A 23,540-nucleotide genomic window follows, 5' to 3' on the forward strand; every position below is an offset into this window, starting at 1 on the left:
CCATCATTGTTGTTTGGCGGGCCCGGGCTGGGGATTCGAACCCACCACCTTAGGTGTATGTGGCTGGCACCTTAGCCGCTTGAGCCACAGGCGCCAGGCCAAATTAGCAGATTTTTTTAAAAAATTCTAACAGGTTTACTTTTTGAACAGAAAAAAACACATAACCATGGCAAAGTATACCAGGATGTACAAAGAGCTGTCCACCCTCTATTAAAGATCTAGAGATTTCACTACCTCTTCCTTAATGGGTAGACATCACTGAAGTATCAGCAAGACAGAACACCTCCCTCTAATCTCTGTCCTAGGAAATAGTGAAGATGACCCAATCAGAAACCTTAATTTATACACAATCATATGTTAGTAAGTTTTTTTCTCATTATGCATGGGCTTCTTACTGTGGAAAGGCTATTTCTATGTACTAGATGGTAAAGTCTGCCCTATGAATGAGTGAGTTATTACTCATTTCATTTGTTTTTATGTGGCTCACTTAGCTAATAATCAACATACCTTTATAATATAAATATAAAATAATACAATACAATATAATACATATAATCACTTATTATACATTGCTGAGCTAGACATTCTGGAAGTCACGAAGAAAATCAACAAGGCTTCCTTTGAGGGGGTGGGACCCTAGGATAAATCACATGGAATTTTATCATCTGCCTTCCTCTTCTCATTTGCCCACTCAATCTCTTTCATAGATGAAATGAAGTCAAAATAAACATTGGTGATGAGCTTGGCCTTTGCAGGAAAAACAAGTCCTAAAAGAGACTTCCTGGGGAATAAAAATGGAGGAGACAAGAACATCCCTGTCCAGAGGACCAAGATGATAAATTAAATGGATAAATGAAAGTTAGGTTGATCTTCTTTTAGAACAGAAGACCAAGTTTTACCTTACCCCTCCTTCTCTGACCTCCACCTCCCACCACCTTCCTTCTCCCCAGCTACTCCCTCATGGTGCCATTGTCCAAGTGATCAAAGCAGAGTGTTATATCCTACACATAACCACCAAGTGCAGTGCCTAACATAAGACATATTCCCTGACCTTACAGAATGTACCAATCTTAAATTATATATCTCTGGTGATCACCAAATGCAGGGTACAGTCTAGAGGAGAAGTCACTATGGACTAGCTTTAAACTGGTCTTTAAAGCGGAGAAGACTTAAGGCAGAGCAGTGAAACAGAGGTGTAGCATGTCTGCCCCTCTAACAGAGCAAAAGACAAGAATAGGAAGAAACATGGGGTTCTTGGGATCTGTGAACAGGATGTGCCTATCTAAGAGGCTTTCCATGCCCTGATGATGCTGGGGTACCATTTAGCTAATGCTCCTGAGTATGGCCAGGCTACTTCACTCAAATAAAAGCTGCCTGATCACAATAACTATGACTTTTAGGGATTTTTTTTTAATAGTCTCACATGAACATGCTGGATGAGGCTGTCACAATCATAGTTTCTGGCTTGGCTTTCCTATGTTAAATGCAAATGACTGTGCAAAACTCCATTTTTCTGCATTGGACAATTACTTCTATACTTGGGCTGAGATTTGACCAAATCCAAGGGCAGGTAACACTGGGAGGTACAAGATGGGACAGGGAAGAGGCACATGTGGGTCAGACTACAAGATGACTCTAGATCCCAGGGCCCTGCAGGACCAGCTGAAAAGGGCAGAGACAACACCTGAGTCGGAGACATATAGAAACACCTCAGCACCACACCACAGCCACCACAGGAAGATAATTCTTGGATCACAGTGCTTCCTTGCACCAAGCTCACTTGTTCTCCAGATCTCTTTTTGGACCTAAATCAAGGTTTTACAGAGCTTTGATGTCTTGTTCCATCATGAAGGACTAACTACTTCTTGTCACTGGTTTAAATTTTCATTTGGTTTTCCTGCTTCTTTGTATTATCAATTCAAAGCAAACACCTTTGTATTATCAATTCAAAGCAAAAGTAAAACTACCACCTTTCAACTGCCAGTCAGTACAATGGGATTAGATTGAGACTTCTATTCTCAGCCCAAAAATTCATTTCACTTCAGCCTTCTGTCTTCATCGATGTTTGTCATTTACATAATCTCTATAGGAATCCTATCTTTTCCAAGTACAAACATCTTTTAATATACAAAAAGTAAGAAGCCAAGGGAAGAGTGAGGCACAGCCCCCAGTTAAACAAGCACATCATTAGCTGAAAGCTTCTTTGTCTCATCATCCTAGTCTTCTGGTTTTCTTCATTCATGAATTGATGTCATTCCATTGATTAATGTGACTACAGGTATAATGAGTAACTTGAGAAGAATCAGTGTGTGACACATCGGTAAGTGTTTCCTGAGGGTGAGGGATGGCTTTAGTCATCACTGCCTCCCTAGTGCCTACCACAGACCTGCTACACACTAAAGTACCTAATAAATATTTAGGGAATCCATGAATGAAGAGAGGTGCTAACCTCTCTTTGGTCAAAAATAACTGAGAAACTTAAAACATATTGCAGATGTCAAAGACATAAATTCTTAAAGGATACAAAATAATAATGAGCCTATGAAACTGTGGAATGAGAGTAATAAAGTAAATGAAGCATAAAAGGAAGAAAAAAATTAAGGAGACACAAGAATCAACCAAAAAGTATAATGCATTGACAAAAAGACTGTGATAGTAATGACTGTTGTCCTTAACATCTGAATGACTTCAAGTAGAAATGAAATGGTATAGCTTTACATTACCCTAGATCAGTGGTTCTCAACCTTCCTAATGCCACGACCCTTCAACACAGTTCCTGTGGGTCACCACCCACAGGTTGAAAACTGCTGCTCTAGATGGTTAAACTAAAATCAACACACCCAAATTATAATAAAATCAGATTCCCATTACATAAAATAATTTACTAACAATTAGATCTAACAACAAAATGGGTTGTTTTGTGGGGTCAGGAGCAAATCACTACCATCAGAAATCACCTAGAGGCAATTTATGTCTTGAGTGGGAAGTTATAACTAAATGGATTATAAGACCTCAGTTATAACTAAGACTATTCATTTAGAACTCTGTGGTCAAAAATAGATAATAAAATCAAGTAAAGCAGGGTGATACCTATGGCTCAGTGAGTAGGGCACCAGCCCCATATACCAAAGGTGGCAGGTTCCAAATGGCCCCAGCCAAACGACAATAAAAAAAATAAATAAATAGCCAGGCATTGCAGCAGGCGCCTATAGTCCCAGCTACTTAGGAGGCTGAGGCAGGAGAATTATCTAAGCCCAAAAGCTGGAGGTGGCTGTGAGCTGTGATGCCACGGCATTCTACTGAGGGCAACAAAGTGAGATTCTGTCTCTAAAAAAAATAAAAAATAAAATAAAAAATCAAGCAAGCAGACTTCCTAGGAGAGGAATATTAGAAAAGATTGGAGTTGGATTGGAAAAAAAGTTAACACAGAATGACAAATTAACCTAGTTTAGAAACTAAGTACATGATAGAGTCTAGTACCCAGATACCTCACTAAGGGGAAGAGGATTCGAAAAATCACTCTGTATAACTATGTCAGGGAAACTTTAAGGTCCAAAGGTATTATTCTCTACTACCTACTATCTATTATCTACTTAGAACAAATTAGAGCCTTCCTAAATTGGTAGATAATCCTAACACAAGTCAAACAGAAATGTACAAATCTTATCAGATATTTAAGGAGTTGATGTAGTAGTTCCTGCAAGCTTCAGGAAGCCAACAACAAGGCAAGTATAGCCCATAAATCTGTAACCAATTTGAAACTTGCAAATGGTGGTCTTTGAGCTGCTGCCATAAAAGTACCCATCCTGGCAGGTTTGGACTCTTGTCATTATGGAACCAGGGTCATTATTTTATAAATCCTATATTGTGGTTGAGCCAGACAATAGCACTTTCTTTCATTTTTGTTTGGACAATGACCAAAAACAAGTCACTTTGCTCTGACTTAAAGAGTATTGTGCCCATCTGTTCACAATTGATGGGAAATTGAGGGGTGGAATGTGCCAGGCACTCTTGGACAATCCCACGGAAGCGAGCTGGGGGCTTTCTTGGCCATCTGCCATGTGACAATGATTCCTTCGTCTGTGAACATATGGACTAGATGAAACTGTCACTTGGAGAGCATGGTACAACAGGGTTTGGGCTGTTCCGTTTCCAACAGGAAATTTACATAAGTTATAGCAAAGGAATAGCTTTATACTTTGTGTTATAGCATGAGAAATCATTGAGGTCATGTAACTTCGTGTAATCCCTCCTAGGAGAATTTGGCCTTGTGCCCCAAATTAGAAAGGGAAAGTTATGGTTGGATGTCATTCCTATCAACCACCTCAGGTTTAAAACAAGAAGGCAAATCACCTCAAAGGAGAGGAGTGGCCAGGGGATGTCCTGAGACCACAGATAAACCTCTATTGTCCACCTCTCCTATGATAGAGCAGTGGTAGACAGCACAAAGGGGCCACAGATATTTGTTCAGACTTTGAAAGTAGTTCCATTATTAAAGGACAGAAACCTCACCAATAGTGGCTGGGGTTATATTGGATTACAGGTATTTCTTAACATAATTGAGGAATAAAGGAATATTACTGTAAAATCCTTCCAACTGATGTCTGTCAACTTTGGAAATTTTCACTTGTGACTCATTTTTTTAAATAGAGAAAGAGAAAAAAAAGCTACTAACTTTTTTTGAGGCATGGCAAAAGCAAAGAAATTCTTAGCCAGAAATTCCCAAAACCATGATCTTCTTTTACATGACATTTCTACACTGAACATCAAGGTAAACCATGAAGGCAGAAGAGATGCAATTCAAGGCAACCTAGAATTGCAAGGGAATATTAGTAGGTGAGCTGCTGAGGTTTGGCAGTAAAAGCTTGTAGAGTCTTCACCTTCTCCTCCATATCTGCCTTACCAAGTCAGGACCCGAACCAAGATGGGGCCTCTAACTCATGGGTCACCCCTGCTCACAGTGGAAATACCTTATCAGGACAACCAGTCCTAATTAACCAGAGGGGCTAATGTCATAAAAGTGAGTATCCAGGCTATTGCCATATCCTCTTTACTCCTCCTATTTCCTTGCTCACAGTGGAATAAAAATCAAGGAGCGGAAGAAATTCACTTCAAGTCTTTTTTTTTGAGACAGAGTCGCACTATGTCACCCCTATTAGAGTACCATGGCATCACAGCTCACAGCAACCTCAAACTCTTGGGCTTAAGCGATTCTCTTGCCTCAGTCTCCCAAGTAGCTGGGACCACAAGTGCCTACCACAACACCCAGCTATTTTTTTATTGCAGTTGTCATTGTTGGATAGCTGGCCCGGGCCAGGCTCAAACTCGCCAGCCTCAGTGCAAGTGGCTGGTGCCGTAACCACTGTGCCTTGGGCACCGGGCCAGTCATTTTGCTTTTTGTGGGAAATTGTGCTGATAACACTTCTAAGAAAGGGGAATTATGTTATATGTTAAAATGAAGTATTTGTGTTTCCTCCCTCTAGCCTCCATCAAATGCCAAGGGATAAGGGTGAGTTAGCCTGGATGGCAGTGTCTGCCAGCACTGCCAGGCACAGAATACGAAGCCCTTTGCTCACCACTTCAAGTTTCTTCTCCTCTGCATAACAGCTCAAGGTCACCAAATCCTGGAGACTTGCTTACTCTCTATACTGTCTCTGACCTTGTGCCTCACCCTTGCCTTCAGACATTCCTGTCATGACATCAGCATCTTTGAGTCATGTCATATGTATCTGCCTGTTGTCATGATTCGGAGCTAACAACATGGAAAAACAGAGTAGGAGACTCAATAATTTGAGATTTCAGATTCAAGGCACATTGCTCGCTAAGCAGCCTTGGGTAGGTCTCTTCACTATTTGAGATTCAGTTTCCTCATCTATAAAACAGTGACGAAAGTCCTTGCCCTACCTTCAGAAGACTATTGTGGATTTCAAATGTAATAACTCATATGAAAGCTTTTTGGAAATTATAAAACACCTTGTTTCTGCTATTGTTGGTACAGAGACTGTATCTCTTCTTTATATTGTAGCACCTGAACTTGGCTTGTGCCTCCTCTGTGGGCCCAGCCAAGATTTGTTTTAAATGTCAGTGAATGTCCCCCTTGTCCCTACAATGTCAGACACAGACCCTTTCCCAAGTATTACCATATACAGGCATACCTCAGCAATATTACAGATTTAATTGCAGACCACCATAATAAAGCAAATATCACAATAAAGTGAGTCATGCGAACATTTTTGCTTCCTAGTGCATAGTATGTTTACACTATACTATGTCTATATTAAGTGTGCAAAAGCACTATATCTAAAAACAATGTATGTAATTTAATTAAAAATACTCTTGTTGGGGGCAGTGCCTATGGCTCAAAGGAGTGGGGCGCCAGCCCCATATACCATAGGTGGTAGGGTTCAAACCCAGCCCCGGCCAAAAATATATATATATATTCTTGTTGCTAAAATGCTATCATCTGAGCCTTCAGAGAGTCATAATATTCTTGCTGGTGAATTATCGTGCCTTGAGGTTGCTGGGAGGCTGAGGGAGCCTAATTGATCAGGCTGGTGGCAGCTGAAGGTTGGAGTGGCTATGGCAATTTCTTAAAATAAGGCAACAGTGAAGTATGCCACATCCATTGACTCTTCCTTTTATAAAAGATTTCTCAGAAGCATGCAAAAGGATGTTTGATAGCATTTTACCCACAGAACTTCTTTCAAAATTGGAGTCAATCCTCTCAAACCCTATTGTCGTTTTATCCACTAAATTTATGAAATATTCTAAATCTTGTGTTGTCATCTCAACAGTGCTCACAGTATCTTTAGCAGTAGATTCTATCTCAAAAAACTACTTTTCTTCTCACATTCTTCAACTCTGTTGGCTGTAATCCTATACTCTTCAACTCTTATGCCTGTAATCCTATACTCTGAGAGACTAAGATGAGAGGATTGCTTGAGACCAGGAGTTTGAAACCATCTCTACAAAAAAAATGAAAAATTAGCTGGCCATAGTTGCTCATGCCTATAGCCCAGCTACAGGAAGATTGCTCGAGTCTGGGGGTTTGAGGCTGCAGTGAGCTATGATAATGTCACTACACATTAGCCTGGCAATAGAGTGCAACCCTATCTGAAAAAAAAAGAAAAGAAAGACAACTATTCATCCATTAAAGTTTTATCCTGACACTGAAGCAATTCAGTCACATTTTCAGGCTCCAGTTCTAATTCTAGTTCTCTTGCTATTTTCATCACATTTGTAGTTACTTCCTCTGCTGAAGTCTTGAACCCCTCAAAAGGATGGAATCAACTTCTTTCAAATTCCTGTTTGATATTTTGACCTCCTCTCATGAACAACAAATGTTCTTAATAGCATATAGAATAGTGAATCTTTTGCAGAATGTCTTCAATTTATTTTGCTCATATCTATCAGAGGAATCACCATTATTTGTGGCAGTTATAACTTTATGAAATGTACTATAGAACCTCCATAGTTGACCACCTCTTGACATTGACCACCTCAAATTGACCTAATTTTTATAGACCAGACATGCACTACCTGTACATATCAGGCCTAGTATAACTGGCCTAGTTCCTTATGTTGACCACCTCTGTATGTTGACCATCTTGTTACAGTCCCTTGGATGGTCAACTTAGAGTAGTTCTACTATATTACTTTTTCTTTTTTTTGAGACAAAATTGCTCTGTTACCCCAGTTAGAGTGCCATAGCATCATCGTAGCTTATAGCACCCTCAAATTCCTGGACTCAAGTGATCCTTCTGCCTCAGCCTCCTGAGTAGCTGAGACATGCCATCATGCCCAGCTAATTTGCCTTTTTTTTTTTTGTAGAGATGGGGTCATGCTCTTGCTCAGGCTAGTCTCAAACTCCCAGAAATCCTTACACCTCGACCTCCCAGAGTGCTAGGATTAGAGGCCAAATCCTATTATCAATACGCTCAAAATGTATTTCTTAATAAAATTTAAGAGTCAAAATTATTCCTTCTTTCAAGGAGTTGCTGAATGGATGTTATGTTAGCAGGCATGATCTCTGCCTGCTCTCTTATATCTCTCCATATCTCTCTCTTATATCTCTCCATCAGAGCTGTTGAATCACTATGTGCATGGTCAATGAGCAGTAACATTTTAAAGGAAATCTTTTTCCCCAAGCAGTAGGTCTTCACAGTGGGATTAAAATATTCAGTAAACCATGCTGTAAACAGACAGCTATCATCCAGGCTTTGTTGGATCCAGGAGTTTTAGAATGGTAAATGAGCCCTGATTTTAAAGTTATTGGCTACATTAGCTCTTAACATGAGAGTCAGCCTATCCTTTGAAGCCAGGCACTGATATCTCCTCTCTAACTAAGCAAGTCCTAGATGACATATTCAATAGAAGGCTGCTTCATCTACACTGAAAATCTGTGGTTTAGTGTAGCCATCTTCACTCATTATCTTAGCTAGATTGTCTAGATATCTTGGTACGGCTTCTACATCAGCACTTGCTTCTTTCCCCTTGTATTTTTGTTATGGAAATGGCTTCTTTCCTTCAGTGAACCAACCTCTTAGCTTCCAACTTTGCTGCTGCAGCTTCCTTACCCCCTCTCAGCCTTCATAGAATTAAAGAGAGTTAGGTCTTTCTCTGAATTAGGTTTTGACTTAAGGGAATGTTGTGTTTAGTTTAATCATCTATCCAGATCACTAAAACTTTCTCCATATCATCAATAAGACTGTTCCTTATCATTCCTGAAGCAGCACTTTTAATTTCCTTCAGGAACTTTTCTTTTGCATTCACAACTTAGCTCACAGTTTTGTGCAACCTACCTCAGCTTCCTACATGCATTCTTCACTAAACTTAAGTCATTTTCAGCTTTTGACTTGAAGTAAGAGGAGTGTAACTCTTCCTTTCACTTGAACAGTTACAGGCCATTGTAGGGTTACTTACTAATTGGCCTAATTTCAGTATTGCTGTCTCAAGAAATAGGGGGACCCAAAGGGAGGGAGACAGAGAGGAAACCTGGTCAGTAGAGCAACTGACACACATACAACACTTATCAATTCAGTTTGCCATCTTATGTGGGCATGATTTATTATGCCCCAAAACAATTACAACAGTAACATCAAAGATCACTAATCACAGATCACCATAATAGATATAATAATGATGAAGTTTGAAATATCACAAGAATTACCAAAATGTGACACACAGACATGAAGTGAATAAATGCTATTGGAAATATGGAGCAGATAGGCTTGTTGACCACAGGATTGCCATTAACCTTTTATTTGTTTAAAAAAAAATGAATTATTTGTGAAATGTAATAAAGCAAACTACAATAAAATAAAGTATGCTGGGTGGCGTCTGTGGCTTAGTGAGTAGGGCGCTGGCCCCATATACCAAGGGTAGTGGGTTCAAACACGACCCCAGCCAAACTGCAACAAAACAATAGCCAGGTGTTGTGGCAGGCACCTGAAGTCCCAGATACTCGGGAGGCTGAGGCAAGAGAATCGCCTAAGCCCAGGGGCCAGAGGTCGCTGTGAGCTGTGACATTACAGCACTATACCAAAGGCAACAAAGTGAGACTCTGTCTCTAAAAAATAAATAAATAAAGTATGCCTGTATACTCAGAAGTGAAGCTTCCATATATATCATTATAAAGATGCCCATCAAGAAGGCTCCTGCAGCCTGGCCTAGTGCACCCCAGACATGAGACAGGACTTCAGAATCTGCTGAAGGAGCAATAGAGGATGCTGAGCCTTCACTAGCACTGTAAGCTGCATTGGTACATCCTACCCCACTGCCCAGAAAACAAATTCCTCCCATGACAGCAAGGAATGCCTTCTCTTTCTCTTTAGCATCACCACATGCAGAACTTCCATCACAACCACTGCCACCAAACTGCCTGGTACCACTCGCCTCACTTTCTGAGCAAGTGAAAGGCCCAGTACTCTTTCACTAGGACTTGTTCTTAGAGCCTGATTGCCCAACAGAGAGCACCTGGGAGAGCAGAAGAAGAAGGATGCTATGTGACATCCAAAGCACTAATTGCCCGTCTTCCTTGCCACAATGTGCTGACAGTGTCCTGTTTTCTTTTCTGAGTGTCTGCTAACAGGTCGGCCTGTGATTAGGAGAAGCACTTAAACCAGTACTAACTCTCTCTATGCCTTCAACAGCTGACACCTCCAAGTTACTTCTTTGTTTTATAACAAAGAAAATGTAATAATTAATGGAATTATGGAGAATACAAATCCCCGGCCTCTTTCAATGGAGCCTCAAAAACATTCCCAAACCATAAAAAGGCTTCAAGTGGAAATAAATTACCATTTCTGGTACTTTATCATACAACCAAGTGCTATGGGTCCCAGAGTCAATCTTTTCCTAATGCTCTAATAAAGGAGCTAAGAAATAGTTGAGTGCTGATGGGTGACTCATACAGTATTTTATAAACATGAAAGAGAAATTAATATCAGAGTGCTATCTCAGTGGCAGTGATCTCCCCAAAACACCTGACATGTCTTTACAGTGGCACCCAAATCCTATCATTTTTTAAATGTCTATAATTAATTTAATTCAAGCTTGCCTTATTTCATGAGGCTTTCTCTGATCAGTCCAGCATATAAAAATTTATTCATTCACTAATATATTGACTATCAACTATGTACCAGACACTGTGTCAGGTTCTGGAGACAGAACAATAAAAACAGTCAAAATTTCTGTTTAGTGGCTCCATCCTGTGATCTACTAGTAGAAGCAGGGTTTATACCCCTGCATCAAACACAGTTCTTCACAGAAAACATTTTCCTGAAATTAATAATACTCTCTATTTTACAAAATAATCACTAACATGTCTTTTTAAGCAGCCTGAGGATAAGAGCATTTCTGATTTCCTTTATAATCTCCTAAAAGAAAGTGCTGACAATATATGTTGAGTGAATAGTCAGCTAGTAATATAAAATAGATAATTTTTTTTCCTATCTAGTTTGTAAGTTTCTTTAAAGGCAAGGATTTCTCTGTTCATATTTCTGTTTTCTAGAGCATCCAACACAGTGCTGGGCACATGGCTCACTCCCAGTACATATTTAGTTGAATTCAGTAATTCTGCTAGAAATAGGAGTTCCTCTCCCATGCTAATACTATTAATCACACTCTAGATTGAGAAAATGGGAGGACCAAGGAAAATAGTAAACACATTTCATTTCTCATATTTTTATAATAAATTTCTTATTTGAACCTTCATCATATACCAAGTTTGTTGGTATATAATGGTTAGTCCTAAGTGACAGTCCCTCCAACATGCTGGCTAAGCTTTCTTCCTGACCACTGCACTGTGTTAGTGAGGGAGGAATAAAGTCATATTTCATATAAGATAACTAATCTAAACCACCTGTGCGTTGCAAGAAGAAAACCAGAATGAAAAAAAAAGCAGCAAGCCTAACTCTGGATAGCAGGACCACCCCTGAAAACATCCATCATGTCACCCGCACAGGATCTGCCTGCCAAAAGACTCTGAACCCAGGAGTCAGAGCCACCTGCCTGGTCAGGGATACAGGCTACATCCAAAACCAATCCAGGAAGGCTAGGGACTCTGGGTATCCACATTGCCCTGCCTACCCACACTTGCTGTCTTTTGGTTTAGCCTCTTGAATTTATTTTCTGGAATAGCCAGCTTTGCTCTGACAAGGCATAAGAAAGTCAGTCCGCTGGAGCTGATCTCTGTGGGAAGAGGGGCTAATATCCCTTCATACTGTAGGTAAGATCAGGTGGATTGGTGATGCTCTCCCAATCCCCATAGGCACCTGTGAGACCTACCACCTCTACTGCCAATAAGTACATTATTAGCATTAGAAAAGCACACCCTGTTAGCAGGCAGCCCAGGAATGTCATCAGAACATCCATGTGTCGCCTCCAGAGGCATTAACCCTAATTAGAGAATCTAAGGTCATCCTTTAAGGAAAATTCAAAGGTCTTACCCTGAAGCCCATCCTCCACTTTTCAAATTGCAAAGTATACTAGCACCTTCAACATCAACACTAGCCTGGGTGCAATGGCTCATACATGTAATCCCAGTACTTTAGGAGGCCAAGGTAGGAAGATTGCTTGAGGCCAGGAGTTTAAGACCAGCCTAGGAAACACAGAGAGACCCTGTCTCTGCAAAATAAAAATAAAATTAGTCAGGCATGGTGGGGTGTATGCCATAGTCTTAGCTACACAGGAGGCTGAGGCAGGAGGACTTCTTGAACCTGGGAGTCTGAGGCTATAATGAACTATGATGATGTCACCCACACTCTTGCCCAGGCAATAGAGACCCTGTCTCTTTTAAAATCAACCATTGATTGGTCATGTTAAATGACCAAAAATTAAATCACCCTTTCTATCCCATTTTTTATCCCAGAAATAGTGCTAGACTTTGCTTCAAAGAGAGTCTTACCAGATCTGAACAATCTGATCCCTGATTATGTTGGGTCAACCTTACAACATTCCTGCCTCCTTCCCCATCCCTGTGATCTAGAACAGATCCTGAAGAAACTGCTCTTGGAAGCCAGCAATGGCATTTAGTCATGCAAAACAGGGAGCTGACTTCATTTTCCTCAATAAATATTTCATTGAGATTCAGAGAAATAAGAGAAACCTTATTCATGAGATTTATGTTTGTCTTAATGATTCACAGTATAATTTGTTCCAATTAAATATTTATTTTAACATCTCCACGGGTCTGAAAACTTCTGCCCATTCATCAGTGAGTCTGCATGACATCAGTACCTTCACAGATGTGAAGACACTGGGAGAAGCCTCATTCTTCTCCAAAGTGAAAGTTTTCCTTTCCAGCTCCCTCTTAAAGGGGCACCTTTGCCACACCTATGCCAGACCTGTGCCACAGCTGCACTCTTGGACATAAGCCCCAATACCCTGCTAGTCAGGCTCTACTCCTACTGCCTCTTGCCTTGCAATCTCAACCCTTTACACAGTCTTAAAAATCTTGCCTACTCAGAGACCTCTCCCAGACACGGAATTCCAAAGAATTCTGAATGGAGGGGCTGGAAGGAGGGGAAGAAGAAAGCTGGGCTCTCATTACAGTATGTTGAAAGGAACTGGAACTGGCAAAAAGAGCTCTGGATTCAAGTGTCAATGTCACTACTTCATAGATACACATACAGTCCCAAGACAGTTACTGATCTAGCTGTTTCCTACTCATAAAATGGAGAAATACATACTGTCAGAAAAACCAAATGAGATGATGGGCATGCTTTATAAAATGTGAAGAATTATACCTACCAGGTTGTGACAATCAAATGAGAAGATGTATTTCCAGTGTTTAGAACAAACTTGGTATATAATGAATGTTAAAATAAGACATAGTTATTATAAGAATATGAGAAATAAAATGTGTTTACTTTTATTAGAATTCAATGACTATTTAGGCCTCACCACTTCATTTACATGTGGCCTAAGTGAACATTTCCTATTTATCTGATATACAAATGTGCAGAACTCTTAGTAATACCCAAGGCCTAAGGAAGGGACAGAGGGTTTCCTGCACATATGTACATGTTCCACCTTAAACTGTTCACATTTCCATAGATCTTTGCAGTCTCATAAAGAAACTGTCTCTCCCACAGAGATGGCATAATCCTCACTCAGTTGCTAAAGCTTCCCTAGATCCTAAAAAAAGCATTCCCTATTTATTTCACAGGGAGTATTCTAAGCCACCCCCACCCCTTCGGCCTCAGGAACAGCCTCCATCAAGTGGCAGCCAGAGCCATCTGCCATCTGTGGTCCCTCTGTCCTACCCCCTAGCTGAAAGCCCCACTGCTTAGTGTCCCCAAAATCTGGCCCTGGAACAGATGGAAGTGTCTCCAGCATTCCCATAAATGTTTCTGGGGGCTGGAAAGTTTAGCACTCACACTCTCCTCTGCCTTCCCCAGTGCCAGCCCTTGGAGAGAATTCCTGGGTGATCCCTGGGAGGAGGCAGGTCATGTCTGGGTGGGGGTAATGAATGGCTTCCCAAAACAGCTTGAAACACAAAGGATTACACCATTAGCACTAAATGTCATTTCTGAAATTTTTAAATCCCTGGCACTGTGAGAAAGATTTACTATGCTAAAGCAAAAAGGACTTCTGAAAAGTAATTATAAAGGCTTATGAGTTAATAATGGCTTTGTACCTTGTACTACCAGAGTTAATTCCATTATCTAAGAAACCAAAAACTAATGTTCAGTAGCTTGGTGAATGTCCCAATCCACAACTCTTGAAAGAAGGTACCAACAGCCCTCTTGGCTACCACACCATGTTAAGTACTTCTCTCCTCCAGGAAGCCATCCCAGAATATCTCCCAGCAAGTGTGAGTCATGCCATTCACTCAAGACACCACCCAACCCACACACACAGTCTTAATGTTCCTCTACTTCTTCCGGAAGAATCTTAAATTAACACAAGGGTACACTATTTTAGCACTCATAAAAGAATCAGCTGACTGTTATTAGCCAAGAGGATAATGAATGAACTGTTGGAGATGCCAAGGCACTGCTAGGTCAGAGCAGTTCTGGGTAGAGACCATTTCCTTAATATCTTTCAAATCAGACCAATTCTGCCTTCCGCAGAGATACCCTTAAGAAATGTTTTACTTATCTGAATATTAAATACTTTGCTGATTCTTTTCACCCTATATGCTCAGGAAAAACACACCATTGTTTTTCTTTTCCATAAAAGAAATTCCTAGTATAAACCCCCAGCTCAGAGCAGCAGGTCAACAGACTACACTGTCCACAAACCAGTCATCCCTTCCCCTCCTTCTGAGCTGTTGCAGATCAGAATGAAGACTGTGATGTTTGAAATCTGATCTTTCATCAGCCACCTGATCTTCCATCTGCCACTTTCCCAATTCAACAGGGACTAGGGGCTGGAAGATAGAGCAAGAAAGGTCTCCAGGGGTCCACTTGGTGATGAACAGATGTTAATTCGGACTCCAAAGGGGGTAGAGGTAACTCTGTTTCAAAGCAAGAAGAGGCCTAACAGCCAAACATATTTTGGTGGTCAAAGGAGACCCCAAGACGTTACTGAACAGTCCAACATCTTACTTTGCTTACAGCTCCCTAGGGTACAGGTACAGTGGTCCCCCTCATCCGTGGTTTTGCCTTCCATAGTTTCAGTTATCCATGGTATAGTACAATAAAGTATTTAGAGCAGTGGTTCTCAGCCTTCCTAATGCCACAACCCTTTAATACAGTTCACGTTGTGGTGACCCCCCACCATGAAATTATTTTCATTGCTACTTCAAAACTGTAATTTTGCTACTGTTATGAATCATATGTGTAAATATCTGATATGCAGGATGTTATTTAGGTGACTCCTGTGAAAGAGTCGTTCGACCCTCAAAGGGGTCATGACCCACAGGTTGAGAACCACTGTTTTACAGAGAGAGAGAGACCACATGCACATAAATTTTATTATAGTACTGTATATTATTAGAATTGTCCTATTTTATTATTATATATTATTTTTAAGCTCTCACTGTGCCTAATTTAAAGATTAAACTTTATAATAGGTATGTATGCATAGAAAAAAACATAGTATACCCAGGGATTTGTACCATCTGCAGTTTCAGGCATCCACCGGGGGTCTTGGAACTTATCCTCTTGGATAAGGGGGAAGGAACTACTATATTCTCATCAGTTTCCACAAGGAGGAGAGAAAAGAACAGGAGATATAAAATAAGAAAAGCTAGGTTAGAATCCTAATTATATATAGCATTATACAAGCTGAAAGACTTTGGCAAGTCACTTAACTTCCTTGAGCCTCAGTTTCCTGATCTGTAAAATAGGATCTATGCTATTAAGATAGTTGAGATAAGCACCTAGGACAGTTCCCAGTACACAGGAAGTGCTTAAGCAATGTCAAAAAAACTAAATTACAGTGCAGTCATTATCAACAAGTCAGATTCTCCAGATTCTTTTTTTAGAAGAGTCAGATTTGTGTTATCTGTCTATACTTTCTTTGCTGGCCCTTGCATGACTAACAAAATGCTTCTGAGAGACCACCAGTTGGAACAGAAGATGTGGTCTCTATGACCAGAGAGAAATCAATCTGTCCACCAGAGAGAGAAGAGCTGTGCCACACACAGCCTTGGCCTCATGAATATAGTATCCAGACCAACTAAGCTAATAGCCCTGTAAGGATATCCTGAAATATCACTGTCCATATGAGATAAATCTGCACCATACTTTACATTTGAGTACAGAAGAGAAGTTTTAAGTTACCAAATTTGATTTTTTTTTTCTTTTGAGACAGAGTCTCAAGATGTCGCCCTGGGTAGAGTGCCATAGCATCATAGCTCACAGCAACCTCTAACTCTTGGGCTTAAGTGATTCTCTTGCCTCAGCCTCCCAAGTAGCTAAGACCACAGGCATCTGCCACAGTGCCCTACTATTTTTGTTGTTGTTGTTGCTGTCGTTGTCATTATTGTTTTATTTGGCCCAGGCCAGGTTCGACCCCACCAACCTCAGTGTATGTGGCTAACACCCTACCCATTGAGCTACGCGTGCCACCCACCAAATTTGATTCTTTATAGTCCATACCCTGATAAATAGAGCTTATCTTTAAAAATGCATCCCCATTTCAGTTGACAATCCTGTCTTCCACACGGAGAAATGTTCCTGGAACCAGGGTCTGTTCCTGGAAACCAATTTAAATTCATGAAGTTTCTATTATTTATAATAAAATAGAAGTAAAGTTGGCTGAAGCAAAGACCTACATTCCCAAGATCACTGACCACTCATTTAATAGTTGATGCCCCTAACTAACACCCAAACCACAAGCTGCCCTTGGCTCAGCCTCCCTGCAAGAACTCTGGTCATTCATAAGTACCAGGACAAAGCTAAAAAAGTAAGGGAAGCAAATAGCATTAAATCAAGGAACATGCCCTCTTCAGCCAAGGTCAACATCCAGGAGGGGCAGCAGAGCTTGGACAGTGGCGGAAAGACTCCACCCATACAGCAGTTTGAACAGAAGCCCTCTTCCAGTCAGAGACAGAGAACTGCTAATGTGACGCACACCCAAAACAGAGATGTGGGTAAAAATAAAATTACAACAGCTCCCGTGAGAAGAAGGCCAGGAAGAGAACATATTGAAACAATCATGGCCTGTAGCCCTGCCTAACACCAGTGCTGCTAAGTGACTTCAGCCAGAGACAAGGAAGGACTGATCAAGTTACTTTCCTTGCCCAAAATCTCCCAAAGGCTGTCCATAGAATACTAAATAAAATCCTAAGTCTCTAGCACGGGACATAAAGCCCACTCAGCCAACCTTTCCAGCTTTCTCACAATTCCAAATCCCCTTCATATATACTCTCAATGCATATCCATATAAAGACTATTTCTCAAACATTCCCTCTCCTCTTATACCCTCCTCTAGCTCTACAAGTTCTACCCATCTTTTAAGGCAGTGGTTCTCAACCTTCCTAATGCTGCGGCCCTTTAATACAGTTCCTGTGGGTCGCAACCCACTGGTTGAGAACCACTGTTTTAAGGCCTTGCAAAGTTAAGCCCACGGGTGAAATTCTTCTCTTTCTCTTCTCTGCTCCCAGAGCACCTTCTAACTAATCCTTTCTCTTCACTGTAATTCCCATGAAAACAAAGACTCTGCCTGTCTTGTTTGCACTTATAACAGTGCCTAGGTAGTATAGGTATTCAATAAATATCTGTTAAACTAAGGAATACTACCTCATTGCCAAGAAGTTTCTTCTGTGACTTGAGTTTTATGGTTCTCACCAGATAAGATGTCCTCATTAACAGAAGCAATTCAAATTTCTCTGGTTTTGGCTGGATCGTCTTTCTCATGTCGTACTTCAGCCCCTGAAAAGTCTCATTCCATCATGTCCAGGAGCCCTACTCTCTCCATGCCAAAGCAGTATCAGTCACACCTGCCACATCCTTCCTCACCTGCTCTGGCTGCCAGCTGTCACTTGAAGATGCCTAAAGTGCCTACATCTGACCAAGCATGGGGTGCTGGCTCCAGGTTCTCAAATCCCCAACATTCCAACTGCCAAATAGCCTAAGTTCCTAGAGTCTTCTCCAGTCTGTGCCTATAGACCAGCATTACTTGTCCCCACATGTCTCCCAGAGACCTCATGAAAACAACTCTGACAGCTTCTGCACCATGCTCCTCTCCTCGGGGCTCAGGCATGAGCCCATGGCAGTAGCTAGAGACGAATGTCTGGGAAAGAGAGCTCATGGTCTCTCCAAACCCATTTCCTCCCTCTCCCCACTCAAATCCATCTTATGAGCAGATACCCAGGGGTGCATTTCTCTCTGATGAAATGGCCAGGACATATGCAAATGCCCACAGTGGTTACTGTGCAGACTAAAACTACACTTCTGTACCCCTATTCCAAGCATCTAACCTCAGGCCTAGTCCCTCATCTCTCTATCTGAGGTGGTGAAAAAGAACTGACTACAACCACCTTTTCTATTTAAAGAAGGAAACCCTTCCTCTTATCTTCCTCTTAAAAATATTTCTAGCAGGGCCAACTATTTATCCTTCCAGCACCTCCCTCCCTGGGTTGAGACAGTATTCACCATGGCCCTTGGATCCTTCTCTCCCTAAGTGGTCAATAAGAATGGATTTCAGCAGATACTCCCCAGAGCCTGGAGATTTATCAATGCTAAAGCCTTCTAATGTCTGCCTATTGGTATGTCCATTATTCCGGATTGGAGCATTTAAGCCCTTAAGCCCTTAATAGAGAAGGAACTCCAGTGAGACAGGATGCTGAGCCAGGAGATAGCAAGCCTTCACTACCACCCCAGAAGCAGCCCAGATCAGCCACCTGGCCAAGAGCCTCAAGGTAGGGCAACGGAGTACACAGGCAGCCTAAGGCTGAAGTTTTCCCCATGGTCTTGGGCCAAACTTAAAAGAAAAATGGAAGCTGGTCTTTGACTCTTTCCCTCAACCCAACTCTTCATTATCTCTCTGAAAGTTCAGGTCCTTTCAAGCACATTCTGTCTTCTCAATACTGTCCAAATGTCTTCCTAGGCTTCTAGGATCATTCTGCCACCCTTTTCTTATCCAAAAGTTAGATTTCAAGCAATATAGGAATGAATAGCTAACACTTACTAAGCTTTAATGTATAATATCACTTTATCTTTACAATAACCCTATGAGGTAAATATGCTACAGTGAGCATCATATAGATGAAGAAACCAAGGCCTAGAGAGGCTGAGTAATGTACCCAATGTCACACAGTAGTAGATAGTGGAGTTGTAAGCTAAACCAGGCCATTTTGATTTTAAAGCCTCCTCACACACTGATTAACCGTTAAGCATAGTGCCTGAAAAGGAAGTCAATCAGCAAAATAAGCCCAGCCACTGAACTTGATGCTTCTAAACTTTTTTCTTTAGTTTCTTAAGGAGCCTGGTCATATGAATCAATAGCTCTAAATGGTAGGGTTGAAGGATGAAAGGGTATGGAGGTAATAGGAGGAAAGAGAATCCAGGTGTAGGTGTACTTCCAATTCACTTTCACCCCCACTTGTCCCCGCCCTCTCCCAAAACCCAGATGCACTCAGCTATCCATAACTGAACATATCAACTCATGTACACTTTTAAACTGCTTGTCACATCTTTGGGCATCTTGTCTGAGGAACTTCCAAGAGCTACCTACTTGTGGTCAATGATGGACTGAGAAGGGGAACTTCAAGAATGAGGTAAAGCCACAGGATAAGGAAAAGAGAGGGAGGGAAAATGGATCCCAAACCTGTGGAAGGGTAGGGTCAGAAAGTGGGCCTCCTTTTCTCAAATACTATGGAGCGGCCAGCTGGAAGTAGGCAAAATAAATTCTCTTCCTTTTGGGGCCTCTCGTCCCAAAGGTAGAATGTAGAGTCCATCTGGTTACTGAAAGGCAGGGAGCAAGCCAACACTTAGGAAAGGTTGTCTTTGTACTCTCATACCTCACCTTCTGTGGCTCCCTGCTGCCAAGTAGCAAGGGAATATATTAGAGCAAGGACAGTCTTCCAACCCTGCCAGGGAAATGACACCATGTTTCCAAGATCTGGGAGGATTCTTAAGCCTTAATGTTTTCCTTTTTCTGTGCACTGCAGACCACCTCTATTAGAAACACATGAAAGGACCCAGCTCACCCAGAGGATCCATGTGACTCTGTCAGACACATGAGTTTTTATACAATATGGATTTATGGAAATAATTTGTAATGTGTTTAAGTTTTTTGAATAATTTCCAATAAAGCCATTCTTCCTGCTGTATAATATTTATTTAATGTTTATGATTAAATAAACATATTACATTTTGATCACAGCCAGGAGTCCTCAAACTACAGCCTGCGGGCCACATGTGGCCCACCGAGGACATTTATCTGGCCCACCGGGTGTTTTTGCCACTGCTGCCTATCCTGCTTAGCAGCCGACTCGTCCTGGGGCCCATGGTCCAGCCCTCCAACAGTCTGAGGGACAGTGAACTGGCCCCTTGTTTAAAAAGTTTGAGGACCCCTGTCATAGGCTATTCCCAATTTATATAATTTTTAAGCTACTAAGTGTCTTTTTAAGGAATATGCCCCCAAATTTCCTGAATATTTTCTGTTAGGTTTGGCTCTACATTTTTCTTGCATCATTCAGAGCATGAAGGTCCTTAAGTAGAACAAGAACTATGACTACACTTGTTAATCTTTAATCCTAGCTGCGCACAGAGTATGGTTGTCACAGTCTGTTGCCTACCCACTGGCCATTTATCCTGAATTCCTTGCTTAAAGACTGACATTTTGTTCAGAAATCAGGCATCCCAGCACTTCACAGGAAGTGGAGTCAACTTCCAGCCCCACAGGGTAAATGCTGATTGTATTATACCAATCATGGAAATTATATCCCCTTCCAGTGACTTGTTTAGGAATTGGTGCTGAAATTATGTCCTTTGAGACATGACAAAAAGTCTCCTGAAGGACATCTGGGAAAGGTTTTCTTGCTCTTAATGAGACCTATGTGAATGCATGCAAGGAGAAACAGGCTCTTTCCATTGTCAGTACTGCAAGTATATGTAGTGTTACAGCAGCCATCTTGGGACTGTAAGGATGGGAGAAGGGAACAACACCAGGAATTGGGGCTCTAGGAGTTCCATTTCTTTTTTTTTTTTTTAGACAGAGCCTCTAGCTATCCCCCTGGGTAGAGTGCCGTGGCATCACAGCTCACAGCAACCTCCAACTCCTGGGCTCAAGCGAGTCTCCTGCCTCAGCCCCCCAAGTAGCTGGGACCACAGGCGCCCGCCACAACGCCCAGCCATTTTTTTGGTTGCAGACATCATTGTTGTTTGGCGGGCCCGGGCTGGGGATTCGAACCTGCCACCTTAGGTGTATGTGGCTGGCGCCTTAGCCTCTTGAGCCACAGGCGCCGAGCCAGGAGTTCCATTTCTTTCAGTGGCAGGCTAAGTGACTAGACCAACCTTCTTATTGAGGACAATTGCTTGTGTTTGTTTTTAATCTCTTACAAGCATTAAAGAACTAATAAGATTAAAAAGAAAAAAAACTACTAGACCCAAATCTAGTAGAAGTTGAATATCCAAAGAGGTAGTCTTAAAACACAAAGCACCTTTTGCCCCGAGATCATGTCTAGATCTGCAAGAAACCAAGCTGTGCTTTTGACAGCTAGGAGGAGTGAAGGATCGGAAATCAAAGTTCAGGGCCTGCCCTCTGAATTTTGCCCACTCTATGCTACCAGAGAGAGAGGTTTACACTCAAGGTAAAAGTTAGCCTAGATAAACTAGCTCTCTTGAAAACCTGAAACCCAGTTCCCTATAACTTGGGTTCAAGGAATCTCAAGTATTCAAACTCAGGTTAAAGTAGAACTGGGTTGATACTATCCCCAAGGATATTAAAAGGAAACAAAAATCATCACAGGAGGAAGTTACCATTCTTGGTCTTAGAATTATTCATAAAAAAATCTTTTCAAAAACAGTGACCTGGACACAAAGATCATCAAAATGCAAGGAAAAAAATACACCATGAATAAGAATCATCAGGAACAATAGAATACAGAAAGAGACTCACATTTATAGTAATCATTTCATCACAGTGTACATATACATCAAAGCATTGCATCATATGTGATAAATATATTCCATTTTTTATTTGTCAATGTTAACTCAAAGCTGGAAGAGAAGACGAAACATACCCACAAAGACTTCAGATATTAAACTTTACAACCAAATACTATTACACAAATATGCTTACTATGGTCAGTGAAATAAAAAATAAGCTTGAAATTTTTTTCATAAAACTGAAAAAATGATTTGGAAAATAATTAAATATGGATTCTACCACTAAAAATATAATTAAAATTAAGAAGCCAATAAATACCTTTAATTACAGATATAACTGAATAGAGAAAAACTGGAAAATCAGAGGAAATTATCTAGAATCCTTCATAGATAAAACTATGAAAAATACAAGGAATAATAAGAATTATAGAAGATACAGTGAGAAATTTCAACATACAATCAGTTGGTATCTCAAAAGGAAAGAGAGAAAAAACAGAGATAATGGCTAAAAATCTTCCAAAACTGAAATATAACATTTTATAGATGTAAGAAATCTAAAGAACCTAAATAGACTGAACAACAAGAAGTTGGTGATAATGTTGAGTCTCTAATTTCCAAATTTCTTATAAGAGAAGCAGAAGAATGAGAAGCAGGAGGAGAGGAAGAAAAGGAGAAATGGCAGGCAGGAGCTGGGGGAAGGAAATGTATTTATGGTTTAAGCCATTTTGAGTTTGGGCTCAGTTACCTGCAACTAAAAGGATCCTAAATTAAACCATATTCATGGTGAGAATAAAGCAGCCACCATTTATTGAATGTCTGCTATGTGGCATAAACTGTATATAGATTTCAATTTTGTGTAATTCCACACAAAAACCTTATGAGGTTATATATATCAGTCAAGACAGGCTTGGTAGGCATACAGATACAAACCACCCCAAAATCTTAATAACTTAACAGAAAATAGATTATTTCTTATACATACTACATGTTCAACATAATCCAGCAGAGAGTTATTGTGTTTCTCCAAAAACAAGACACTGTCTTATATTTATTTTTTCTCAAGAAGACACACTAGGGCTTATTTTCAGGGGATATCTTATTTTTATTAAGTATAATACAACAATCTACATTTATTCAAATACAGTTAAGTCATCTTCTTCTGAAACCTGACAGGGGGAGCTGACCTTGTTGGTGGAGCTGGCACTAGTAATATGTGAACTCCTTTACCCTAGCCATTCGCACATGCGCAATAGGATGCCTGCGACCATGGTTACCACATGTACACCCATGTGAGTGCAAACAGCTTGGAGAAAGGAGTTGTGGCAGATAAAAGGTATTCCAGTCTTCCCAACCGCTCAGTGCGGAAATGCATGGCATGGCTATGCAGATACGCTGCATAGCCATGCCCATCACGAGGTCTTATTATCAGGGGTAGGGCTTATATTTAACAAATGCATAGAAATCCTGCTACGGCTTATTTTTTAGGTAGGTCTTATTTTCGGGAAAACACAGTATGATCAACACAGTCAACTC

General features: G+C 40.9%; 1 protein-coding gene across 1 annotated transcript in view; it reads right to left on the minus strand.

The window, feature by feature from the left end:
• The window catches only part of LOC100954950 (kalirin RhoGEF kinase), a 512,376-nt gene that overhangs the window by 404,283 nt on the left and 84,553 nt on the right, over positions 1–23,540 (minus strand). The gene's annotated exons all lie outside the window — the stretch shown is intronic.

Source organism: Otolemur garnettii, unplaced genomic scaffold, assembly GCF_000181295.1.
Source record: "Otolemur garnettii isolate 467f Iridium unplaced genomic scaffold, OtoGar3 scaffold00089, whole genome shotgun sequence".
Classification (NCBI taxonomy): domain Eukaryota; kingdom Metazoa; phylum Chordata; class Mammalia; order Primates; family Galagidae; genus Otolemur; species Otolemur garnettii.